This window comes from Pongo abelii, chromosome 2 (genome assembly GCF_028885655.2).
Source record: "Pongo abelii isolate AG06213 chromosome 2, NHGRI_mPonAbe1-v2.0_pri, whole genome shotgun sequence".
Classification (NCBI taxonomy): Eukaryota; Metazoa; Chordata; class Mammalia; order Primates; family Hominidae; genus Pongo; species Pongo abelii.
In genome coordinates this window covers 2,317,907-2,326,272 of record NC_085928.1, presented here as the reverse complement: position 1 = coordinate 2,326,272, position 8,366 = coordinate 2,317,907, and the positions used below count along the sequence as shown (strand labels likewise).

Here is an 8,366-nt window from a genome sequence, read left to right as displayed (position 1 = left end):
CTGACACTAAACACCTATTTGCCACAGTTCCTATTACCTGATATATCATAACTGGCTTTCAACAAAAAACCGCAGAGCATGCTAAAGGCAAGAAAAAAAAAATAAAAACGTGAAGGGGCAAAGCAAAAATCAGAAGTAGATTTATATATGGCAAAGATATTGGCTCTATCAAATCTGACATTTAAAATAAGTATGATTGGCCGGGCGCAGTGGCTCACACCTGTAATCCCAGCACTTTGGGAGGCAGAGGCAGGTGGATCATGAGGTCAGGAGATCCAGACTATCCTGGCTAACACGGTGAAACCCCATCTCTATTAAAAATACAAAAAATTAGCCGGGCGTGGTGGCGGGCAGGTCTAGTCCCAGCTGCTCAGGAGGCTGAGGCAGGAGATTGGCGTGAACCCAGGAGACGGAGCTTGCAGTGAGCCAAGATCGTGCCACTGCACTCCAGCCTGGGCAACAGAGCAAGACTACGTCTCAAAAAAAAAAAATAAACAAATAAGTATGATTAAATGCTAAGGACTCTACTGGAAAAATCAGACAACTTGCAAGAACAGATGAGTTACAAAGGCTGAGAAAGGAAAATACTAAGAAAGAATCAAAAGTAAAACTAGAAATAAAAAACATAATAACAAATGAAGAGTGCTTTTGATGGGTTCACCAGAAAAGTACCACTGAGCTTGAAGATAGATGAATAGAAACTTTCCAAACTGAAATATAAAGAAAAAATATACAAGAACTGTAGAACAATTTCAAAATATGTAACTACAAATTATCAGAGTACCAGAAGACAGAGACAATGAAAATGAAAAAAAAAAAAATATTTGAAGTAACAGCTTTTCCACCTGTGCTCATCTTGCTCTGCTCATATCCATGGCCCAGGTAGTAGCCGGTTTAATCGACAATGTGTTCTTCCTAAACTTGTACAGAGCCTGAAGTTGTTCTGTGCCTGACTCAGGTTCAGTTCCGCTCTAGACCAAGGCTCACTACTAAACCGTTTTACAGCCTCTGCATCGGAGTCACCTCACTCTTTGCCCTGGAAGGCCTAAAGAACAGCTTGCAGGCATCTAAGTCTACTTCCTTCTCACACTTAACAATACTCCAGAGAAATCTGGTAACATTAAACTCCTTTTTTCTCCCTGCCTACCCATGGTTCAAAGCCAAAAAATTTGGCGCAGACACTCCTTAGGTTGAATTGGGGTAAGAGGTATTGGCAGGGAGACTCAAAATGCCGTGTCTTCCAAGAGTCTGAAATGTGAATAAGGGTAAAGCTCACCTGCCATGTTCCCCTCAAATTACTTATTACATATGTCTGAAGCCTTCATTTCTTTTCGGTGACATCTTTCTTCTCCCCATAATATATTAGAATAAAAGGGGTAAGTTTTTCTCCTTGACTTCAGCTTCATACATAAAGTTTAATGGCAGGAAAACATGGAAGAGAAAGAGCAGCACAAGCTTACCTATAAAGGTGCCCAAAGTCAGCGGGTTTTTAAAATATTATCAATTATCATTAATGCTAATATTGTTAATATTGATTATTAATATAATTAAGATTCATTTGGTTCAGATATGTATGTTTATGATTTAAATCTGAGTCTAATGACTAATAAATGATCTCATGCCTCTTAGTTCATGCCTCTTAGTTCATCTGCTGACCCCATTCTCCCCATTCCAAGAGTTATTACCCAAGATTACGATTGGGTTGGTGCAAAAGTAATTGTGGTTTTTGCCACTGAATGTAATGGCAAAAACCGCAATTACTTTTGCACCAACCTAATATTCACAGTAAAACACATGCACACACACACCCCACTACATACAATATTACATTCTTTCAGAAATAATTGTGAGTTTTTGAATGCATGGAGTAGAGGTGGTTTTCATGTACCTAAATGCCAAAAGTAATTCTCACTGATGAATCAAAGCTGCCCCAGTGTAAATAATAGCACATGTCATCGTTACCAGGGTGGGGAGGGGGTGGTCCTTGCACCCAGAGCTCCTAAGATGGTGGTGGGCCGCTTCCAGGATGGTGACAAGCCTCATGTTCTCTGACCTGGGGTTCTTGACCTCATGGTTTCCAAGGAATGGAATCTTCGGCCATGCAGTGAGTGTTATAGCTCTATTAGAAGCCATAGGTCATGGAAGAGAACCGTGGAACCCAGTGACTAGTGTTCAGCTTGATTAGGATGAACCCCGGCACTTAGCCATGCAGGAACAATGGCAAGCCTTTAGCCTGATTGGGAGTGGCAATGGGTGCCTCACTGGATCAGGAGCACAGCAGACACCCTGCCAGATCTGGAGGGATGGAAGTCAGCAGCAGGTCTGCAATGGCGGAAAACAGTAGTGGTGGACAGTGATCGAAAGCTCAGCTCGAGCCATAACAAACACAGACCAGAAGAGAGTGCAGCTGCAAGATTTAATAGAGTGAAAACAGAGCTGCTATAAAAGGGAGGGGACCCAAAGAGGGTAGCCGTTGCCAACTCAAATGCCTGGGTTTATATCCTGATCATTGTCCCTCCCACTGTGCTCTCAGGCTATTTCTTTACCTCCTGTTTTTGCCTAATTAGCATTTTTAGTGAGCTCTCTTTACTCCCTGATTGGTCGGGTGTGAGCTAAGGAAATCCAGATAGTCCTGTCTCTCAGTCCCCCCTCTCAACAGGAAACCCCAAGTGCTGTTGGGGAGGTTGGCTGATGACTGCTCTAACTGCTTCCTGCTGAATTGGGGCATAGTAAGGGTTGTGCAGTTGAGATTTCCTTGGGAGGGGTGCCTTCAATGTCATTAACATTGGAGCATGGGCTAGCAGGCCAGTCCAGGGATCCACAGTGGATTTTAGTCATGGGCTGCAACTGGGGCTCCATTTGAAGAACTATTTGTAGCTTTACAGCTTCAATTCTGGAAAAGAAAAACTTAACAAAGAGGTTAAATATACAGGGTCCAAAGAGGAGTAACAATATTATAGCTGCTAGAGGTCCTAAGAAGGGGAGAATCCAGGGCATCCATTGGCTGAGGAGGCCCCAGGGTCTGGTGTTTTGAAGCTCCTCTGCTCTATGTTGTATTCGATCTTGAATTTCTTTAACTTTCTTGGTGACAATTCCAGATTGATTAACATAATAACAGCATTCTTCCCCTAAAAATAAACAGGTTCCCCCTCTTTTAGCAGTTAGCAAGTCGAAAGCTCTTCGATTTTGCTGCTAGGGAGTTAAGATGATCTTGCAAGTTGACAAGGGAGTTGGCAACCTGTTCCATGTCACCATTTAGTTCTTGAGACAGTTTGTAGTAGAACTGAGTAGAGGTTGTGATACCACCAATGCCAGTACCTAGTCCGCCTAGCACTTCTGCTCCAATAACAAAAGGAAGAATGGGTACTCTTTTGTTGCGTGGCATAGGTATGACATAATTGTACAAATCTTGTTCAGTGTAGATGGTCATAGGGGGCACTAAGAATGAGAGGAAGCACATAGATTCTGAAGGGCCATTCAAACAATGATAGGCTGAGGTACCACAGACAAAAAGTACTCCTGAGGGCAGGCAGACTATTCGTGTGGGAGGAGTTACCCACCTGATGCATTGGGAGTTGGTTGTGTCTATTGCTAAATTTTACACAGGTGAGGTTTTGAGTTATGAGTTATTTCCAGATTGGAAACAAGAGATCCTACTAAAACAGAAGTGATGTTTATTTCTGTGCTGAAGTTGTTCCATTGTTCAGGTACAGGGATTGAAATGTATGGCCTGAAGTGCAGGGGGAGGCACATCCAACAGTTAGTAGGGTTTTGGGCCAAGACCTCATGGAGCCCAGTGAAGGTGGTATTAAATAGGCTTACCAGGTGAGTATGGGTACTGAGGGTTTCATGTAGTTTTGAGAGATCTAGCCCTTGTAGGGTCTAGGGGTGCTAAGTACCCAGGTCAGATGGGAGATTACTTCCTTTACATGTTTTTCTCTTGCCTGATCTTGAACTCCACCCCCATCAGACATACTGGTATGGGTGAAGTAAGTCCAACAGACAGTAGCTCCAAGTCCTCCAGGACAACAAGGATTAATCATTTTCCCTGAACAATGATGAGTATTTGCATGCATGCAAAGAGTAGCAGAGTTATAGCAGTTGCGGGACATATGGGTGTGGGCAGTGAAGGTGGGATTTCCCTTAGATAAACTCCTATACGATGGGGAATCAATACTTCCAGGAAGCTGCATTCTCCAAGAAACTCATGGTAAGGGGAGCTACTGGTCGTACAGTGGCATGGAGGTGGTACAGTAAGAGTGAAAGGGGATAAGAGAATGGTAAAGAGAAAAATATGATAAGGGAGGGCCATGGGGATTTATGATTTTAGTTACTTTCCTCATGGATGTCTGACAGCCACAAGTCTCCTTTAGCAGTGAGTATGCCATTCACATTGTGAGATGTCCACACAGTAAGATCTCTTCCCTGTAATATTTTAACTGCTTCAGATACTAAGACTGCTACTGCCACCACTACCCGTAAACAATGAGGCCAACCCTTTGCCACTACATCAATTTCCTTACTCAGGTATGCCATGGAATGCAAGTTCGTCCCTCAGACCTGTGTGAGGACTCCTAGAGCTATTCCTCTTTTTTTCTGTGACATATAAAGAAAATTCTTGCCCTGTTGGCAAGTTTAACACTGGGGCTTGGGTTAGGGCTTGCTTTAGGGCCTGGAAAGCTGCTTCTGCTTCAGGTGTCCATCTTACTAAGTAGGTATTGGCTTTCTGAGTTTCCTTAATTAGTGTATATAATGGACTGGCTATTTCACTGTACCTGGGAATCCATATTCGTCAGAAACCTGTTATGCCAAGGAACCCTCTTAGTTGCTTTAGGGTTTGGGGCTGAAGATAAGCCAGTATAGGCTGGATACATTCCTCACTGAGGTCCCTGGTGCCTTTGAATAATTTTAGCCCTAAGTATTTAACCTGCTGTGAGCAGAGCTGAGCCTTTGGTTTAGAAACCTTGTAGCCATGGGTAGCGAGGAAATTTAAGTGCACTTGGGTGGCTTGATGGCACAAGGTTTCTGAATGGGTGGCTAAAAGTAAATCATCCACATACTGAAGGACAAGAGTATCCAGCTATGAGAACTGGCTCAAGTCTTGGGCTAATGCCTGGCCAAATATATGGGGGCTATCCCTGAACCCTTGGGGTAAAATAGTCCAGGTGATTTGAGATGTTCCAACTCACCTGGGTTCCAAGGATCTTCAAAGGCAAACAAGAATTGAGAGTCAGGATGTACAGGGGTGCAGAAAAAGCATCCTTAAGGTCCAAGACTATAAACCACTCTGCTTCCTCTGGTATTTGGAAAAGCAGACTATAAGGGTTAGGTAGAGCTGGGTATAGAGAGACAATGGCCTCATTGATAATCCTGAGATCTTCACCAACCTCCACTGTCCGTTGGGTTTCTGTACTCCTAAAATTGGAGTATTGCAGGGGCTATTGCATGGTTTTACTAGGCCTTGGGCTTTTAGGTCCTTAACAATCTTTTGGAGTCCTTGTTGGGCCTCGGGTCTAAGGGGGTACTGCCTTTGGTAGGGAAAGGAGGTGGAATCCTTTAGTTTAACTTGAACAGGATGAGCATTCTTTGCTTGCCCATATTGTCTTTCTGTTGCCCAGACTTCAGGATTAATTCCTTCCTCAAGCAGGGGACAACAAACGGGTATTCCTTCTCTTGTGTTCAGGTGTATAATGGCCCCTGCTTTTACTAGAATGTCTCTCCCTAACAAGGGAGTGGGGCTTTCAGGCATAATTAGAAAAGCATGTGAAAAGAGTAAAGTTCCCCAGTCACAACTTAGTGGCTGGGAGAAGTATGTAGTGACTGGCTGTCCTAGGACCCCTTGGATAGTGACAGATCTGGAGGACAGTTGTCCGGGACAGGAGAGTAAGACTGAGAAGGCTCCGCCAGTGTCCCAGAGACAATTAACCTCCTGGCCCTCAATGGTCAAGCATACACGAGGACCTGTGAGGGTGTTGGCGTGGGCTGGTGCTTGCTCCAGGCACCCTCAGTCCTGCTGCTGGATCATCTGGTTAGTGGCTTCTGACTCAGAGGACCTTCATCCCCTGGGGAAGTGGGCCTTCCAGTGATTCCCTTGACATAAGGGGCATGGATGAGGAGGCAGCTTATTTCTACTTGGACAATCTTTTTTAAAGTGTCCTTGTAGACCGCACTGGAAGCAAGCCCTATTAGGCATTCGATTTGCCCAGCTTTTCCTTTTTCCAGAGCCTCCAAAGTCCGCTTCCCTGAGGGCCATGATTAAAGTGGTGTTTTTTTTTTTTTATCCTGTTTGTCCCATTCCACCTGCTCCTCTTGATCTCTATTATAAAAAACCAAGGTTGCCAAATTCAATAGGGTTTCTAAGTTTTGCTCCAGGCCTAAGGCAGACTTTTGAAGTTTTTTTCTAATGTCTGCAGCTGACTGAGTGATAAACTTATCCTTTAAGATTAGTTGGCCTTCAATAGAGTCAGGTGACAGGCAGGTATGTTTCCTCAATGCCTCCCTTAGTCTCTCCAGAAAGGCAGTAAGATTTTCTTCCTTTCCCTATGTTATACTGGATATCATTGAATAATTCATAGGCTTCTTCCTAGTTTTCCTTAGTCCTTCTAGCAGGCAAGTTAGCAAATGTCTGCAGCACCTATCTCCATGTTCTGATTCTGTGTCCCAGTGAGGGTCTACACTGGGAACTGCCTGCTGGCCTTTGGGGAATCATTCTTTGCTCTGTTGTCATCCTATTGTTGACCTAACTGAGATACCAGAGATTGCCAAACTCTCGGGCTGCAGTTATGGCGGCACTTCTCATTTGGGGTTAGTGTCTGATTTACCAGTAACATTATATCTCTCCATGTCAGATCAAAGGATTGTCCTAACCCTTGTAAAATATCAATATAGCCATCAGGTTTATCTGAGAATTTACCTAGGTCTATTTTAATTTGCTTTAAGTCTGAGAGAGAAAAAGGTACATGCACTCTGGCTGGGCCACATTCTCCTCCTCCCACTGCTTGGAGAGGGCCTAATCAGGGAAAATTGGCATACTTTGTTTCACAGTTTACCCCTTTGTCTATCTCCTTTTGGACCATTTGGGTTGAAGGGGTGATCCTTATTAGTTGGGGAAGGATTGGGGAGACACCAGGATAGGGATGTATACTCTGAGGGCTTCCTGTAGGGCATAAATCACACTTTTTACATAATTGTGAGTTGTCTGTTAATGAAAAGAAAGTTTGTACATATGGCACTTCACTCCATTTGCCTTCTTTTGCAAAAGAGGTATAGCTGTAAGATGGTGTTATAATTTATACTTCCCTCAAGAGGCCAGGTTTCTCCTCCTTGAAGAGCATATCGTGGCCAGGCAGTACTGCTGAAGAATACAAGTCATTTTTTTCTTAGCGTCTGAGGGTCAAATTGGTCCCAATTCTCCAGAATATATTTTAGGAGCACTTTTGCCTTGAGGGGAACATTTCTCATCTGAAAAGAGAACATAGGGATGCCAGCACCCCTGGTCATTTTCCGATGAGCATTAGTCATACAGTGTCCTCTAAGGTCCTAATGGTTATTCCTTTCCAGGGTGTGTAAACACTCATGGACCTCTGCTTATTGGATTAGTTATGCTCACCAATGTAGCAGTCCTGCACCCCTTTTCCCACCTTTCTTTACCACAAAGAAAGGGGTCTGGGCTGCTGGATTCTAGTGGTCCTTTACCAGCATGCCCAATATTGCCTTTGTGCTCAGGGGTGAGTCCTAGAGCTGGGCTGAGTTCCTGAGTATTTCATAACAACCCCAGCTGCCTCATCAAGATGCATTCTCATAAACAACAGTTCTTATGCAAATTCATTTCAGACAGGGTGTAGGTAAACTTTTGTGTCAGGATTGAGACAGTCTTTTTTGATTCTGTAAGTACTTTAGGCTTGGCTGAGTGCAAACAGCTTGCTAATTTGAGGAGACCAATTAGGCAATTTTTCTAACTCTGCTTCCACAAGAGTCTCCCTATCAATTACTGAATACCCATTGTGGTTTTTTCCTCAATCACCTAGGAGGAACCATCTATCTCCTGTCCTGAAGGGAGTTCCTCCTAGGTCTGGTTGGAGCTTTGTATGGTAATTAAGATTTAAATTCCCTGTAAGGAAATCTGCTGGGTTAAGAGAATTATCAGTGGTTAGTGTTAAATTACCTTTTACTAAAAGAATAGCCCCATACTTTAAGATTTTTGAGTTAATAAGCTACCTTTTTGCTTTTTTGACTTAGAATAATTCTGAACTGGCGAGGTGTGCTCACAATGAGGTTTCCTCTAAAAGTTACTTTTCTACTTTCTTCTGTTAGCAAAGCAGTTGCTGCTACAGATTGAATGCATTTGGGATGTCCGTGGGTTACTG

The 8,366-nt window shown here is 43.5% G+C and overlaps 2 pseudogenes; both read right to left on the bottom strand.

Annotated features, from left to right (window-relative positions):
• Positions 1–2,700: 2,700 nt before the first annotated feature.
• On the bottom strand, positions 2,701–4,312 carry LOC129058315 (syncytin-1-like; annotated as a pseudogene).
• A 2,062-nt stretch (positions 4,313–6,374) lies between these two features.
• Positions 6,375–7,461, bottom strand: LOC129058770 (uncharacterized; annotated as a pseudogene).
• Between the last annotated feature and the right edge of the window lie 905 nt (positions 7,462–8,366).